At 47.4% G+C, this 4280-nt stretch overlaps 1 long non-coding RNA gene across 1 annotated transcript; it reads right to left on the reverse strand.

Annotated features, from left to right (window-relative positions):
* Positions 1-2348: 2348 nt before the first annotated feature.
* LOC135323606 (uncharacterized) lies at positions 2349-4037 on the reverse strand. The gene is made up of 4 exons (XR_010385079.1): positions 3700-4037; positions 3568-3608; positions 3429-3484; positions 2349-3329 (listed from the first exon to the last, which is right to left on the reverse strand). It is a non-coding gene; the product is annotated as an uncharacterized LOC135323606 (long non-coding RNA).
* Positions 4038-4280: the final 243 nt, after the last annotated feature.

The following is a 4280-nucleotide window of genomic DNA, read 5'->3' on the forward strand; positions in this document are numbered from 1 at the left end:
ATGTTATTTGGTGTGAGCATATCCACCCTAGGTAATAGGTGTGTATGTGTATTTTATGTATGTACAGTGTGTGCATGTGGTATGTATAGTGTGTATATAGTATATATAAAAAGAAAGAAAAAATAATAAGTATAGAAAGGCTTAATTTGCATATTTAATGAATTGAGTAGCAGGGGTAGGATACTGGCTGGGAGCAAATAATTTTTTTTTTAAATGGTGAAATTATTATTATTTGCTCCCAGCCAGTATGCTAGAAAAAAGAGGAGGAAGAGAGGAGGAAGAGAGGAGAAGAGGAAGAGAGGAGAAGAGGAAGAGGAAACAGAAGACAGAGACAAAGACAAAGAGAAAGAGAGACAAGACAAAGAGAGACAAGACAAAGACAAAGAGACAAAGACAAAGACAGACAAAGACAAAGACAGACAAAGACAAAGACAGACAAAGACAAAGACAGACAAAGACAAAGACAGACAAAGACAAAGACAGACAAAGACAAAGACAAAGAGAAAGAGAGACAAAGACAAAGACAAAGAGAGACAAGACAAACAACAACAGACAAACACAGGACAAAGACAGAACAACAGAGGACAAAGACAACAAACAAAGACAAAGACAACAGAGGACAAAGACAGGACAACAGAGGACAAAGACAGAACAACAGAGGACAAAGACAACAAACAAAGACAAAGACAACAGAGGACAAAGACAGAACAACAGAGACAACAAACAGAAAAAAGACAACAGAGAAGACAACCAGAGAGAACAAAGACAACCAGAGAGAAGACAGAAAGCACAGAAAACAACAGAGAAAACAGAGAACAGAGCAAAAAGCACACACAGGAGAGCTGAGAGAGCAGAACAGAGAAAAGAGCAGAACACAGAGAACAGAACAAAGCAAAAAGCACAGCAAAGAGCACAGCAAAACAGAAAATACAGAGCAAAGCAGAACACAGCAGAACACAGAGAGCAAAGCAGAAAACACAAAGCTGAGGGCAGAGCACAGAATACAGAGAAAAGCACAGAGAGCAGAGCACCACAGTGCAGGCAGACTGAAAGAGTAAATAGTAAAGACAGAAAGGTAGAGAGAAACCTGCACAAAGTGAACACAAACAATCAGGGAAAAGGAGAAGAAAAAGGCATAAGAGACAGACAAAGAAAGAAAGAATAGGAAACAGAACAGAGGACCAAAAAATTAAAATAAGAACAAGACAAAAACTTCTGCCTTCTTCTTATTTTAAAAGGTCAAAAGAGCAAGAGCAAAGAGGAAAAGGGCAAGAGCAAATGTGTGGCGCATGCAGTTCAAATAAGAGAACAGAAACAAACAGCAAAACCATCTTTATTTGAAAGGAGACACACACACCACCATCTTTATTGTTTTATTGCACAAAAAAAAATCATCATCACAACATACAAAACATAACAAGCCCACACTCTACATGAGCTGCACACACTCTTCAGCATTCACCTCTACATTCTCACCGCTACTACTCTCATCAGTCGGCAAGCACCTCCAGTCTTTTGGACAGCTCCCAGTAACAACGTTACTGGACACCTCCAAAAACTGCCCTGCCTACAAAACCCCCGGTCCCCAGCCAAAGCTCCACACCAACATTGGCGATGATCATCGCCTCGCAGAGCGGCCGGGACCGGGGGAAAAAAACCCAGCCGGGGGAAAAAAAAAAAATCCCCCAGCTGGGGTTTTTTTTTAATTATTTTAAAATAAATTCTAACTACAACCTGGAAAAAGAAAAACACATGCATACAAGGTTAGACACACTCACCACCAAGCCCACCCAACAACCACACAGCTGCCCACTCACTCCCACCACAATCATTCTACCTCCCTACAGTAACAGGCAAGCGCCTCCAGTCTTTTGGACAGCTCCCAGTAACAGCATTACTGGACACCTCCAAAAACTGCCCTGCCTACAAAACCCCCGGTCCCCAGCCAAAGCTCCGCACCAACATTGGCGACGATCATCGCCTCGCAGAGCGGCCGGGACCGGGGGAAAAAAAACCCAGCCAGGGGAAAAAAAAAAAAATCCCCCAGCTGGGGTTTTTTTTTTAATTATTTTAAAATAAATTCTAACTACAACCTGGAAAAAGAAAAACACATGCATACAAGGTTAGACACACTCACCACTAAGCCCACCCAACTGCCCACACACTCCCACCACAGACAGTCATTACAGCTACTAACAAAACCACATGCTTCCATCCTTGTTTAAAGATAACACTATCCTGGCATGAATAGAACCCCCCCCCCGCCCCCAAAATGGCCATCCCAATAAAAAAAATTAAAGAAAAAACCCTACTTTTATCTCTTACTGACACAACCCCCCCCCCAAAAAAAAAAAGAAAAAACAAAATAAGTGTTTCATAGATACATTATTCTGCTCTGGCAACTACCATTACTACACCCACAGGCAAGGCAGCTCCAAACACACACACAGACACGTACACACAGACACGTACACACAGACACGTACACACAGACACGTACACACACCCTCCATGCAAAAAACAATGCCAGTACAGAAGATGCTGCCAGCCAGAAAGCCCTACAATGCCACGACCATGCGGCTCTGGTGCTCTCCACGAGACCAGAAAAGAGTCAGATGCCACCATCTGTGATGGAAAGGGGCCGGCAAAGCGAGGAACTGCCATGCGGAAGAGGCCAGAAAGAAAGACCCGAGGCTCTGATGACACAGGGAGGAAAACCCTGAAAGGGCACCAGGAGGATGCAAAATAAGAGAGGCCTCAGAAAACACACGACCAACAAGACCTGAATGATGGCTGCCAAGATGATTGGCCAGAAACAATGCAGAATCACAGTGACAGACTGCTGCTTTCAGCTGCCTGCACAGAACAAGATGATCATTGGAGCAATGCAGATGAGTCGGTCAAGACCAGACAAAATACAGCAGATGCCTGTTGCACTAGCACTACAAAGCATATGCTGTGCTCCTTGAGCACAAAGAGCAAGGGCAACATCAAGACCTGAGCAAAAGATAGCACAGCTACAACACACACCACATACACTACACAACAACACAGACACAGGCTGGAGCTGCCCTGCCTGACACCCACCCTCACTTTCTGCCATGCACACCCCACTGCCTCTGCCTCACACGCACCAACACACACACACACACACACACACACACACACACACACACACACACCCCGCAACACCCTTTGCCCATGCACTTCGCTTTTCCAGTGCTCTGCATCACTGTTGCTCCTCAAGAGGCATCCTCAACAGCAGACACATCCTCTGCAGCAGCCGCACCCTCTGATCTTCTTTTGCTCACCACATTTGCCTTCATCATCTGCCAAACCAGAGCACAAGCAGTCACCCCCTTGCCAGTCAGCTCCATCCCCATCTCCAAGGACACCCTCCACCAAAGCGCCATCGGCGCTCCACTCACCTGCACCGCAACAACTCCAAACGCCAACATCCTGCCCGGGGGGAAGCCCGTGGCGCCTGGAAAAAAACAAAATAACAAAGTGACCCTTCTGCCAGGCAGCGCTCACCAGCCCTACAACATCCAGCTCCGATCCACTCACCTGAAAGTCTCAGCCACGCCTGGGAAAGGCCCACAGCAGACCTGAAAAAACAGAGCAAAAGGCATCACTGAGAGGCAGCCCAACACCACCCACCGCACAATAAAATCAGACCCAACAGGCTGCCCCACTCACCTGCTCAGGCTCTTCTCAGCACTCAGCTGCTTCTCTCCACAACTTCCCGCAAAACCTGCAAGCACAGAGAGAAGTCACACACTCAGGCGATGCCCGCAACACCACCACTCCAGTCCATCACGGACACACTCCACACACCACCATGGCTAACACTCACAGGCAAGGCAGCTCCAGCCCCAAAAACACACAGACAAACAAACAGCAGACACAAACACAGAGGACAGCCCTACACAAAAAAAACCCTATTCCCACACATAAGACTGCCGGCCAGAAAGAGCCGCACGGTCGTGGCGTCGTAGGGCCGAGGCTCTGGACGAGCCCAGAAAAGAGTCAAACGTCAATGCCCAGGATGGAAAGGGACTGGCAAAGCTCAGAAGACTGACGCAGAGGAGGCCGGCGAGAAAGACCCGAGGCCATGACGACGCAGGGAAGGAAACCCTGAAAGGGCGCCAGCGAGACGCAAGACAAGAGCGGCCCCGGAAGAGGTGTGGCCGATGAGGCCTCAACGGTGGCCACGACTATGACGGACCGCAAACGGCCACGATGCACAGTCAGAGTCACAGACCACCCCTTTCAGCTGC

Source organism: Dromaius novaehollandiae, chromosome 25 (genome assembly GCF_036370855.1).
Source record: "Dromaius novaehollandiae isolate bDroNov1 chromosome 25, bDroNov1.hap1, whole genome shotgun sequence".
Taxonomy (NCBI): Eukaryota; Metazoa; Chordata; class Aves; order Casuariiformes; family Dromaiidae; genus Dromaius; species Dromaius novaehollandiae.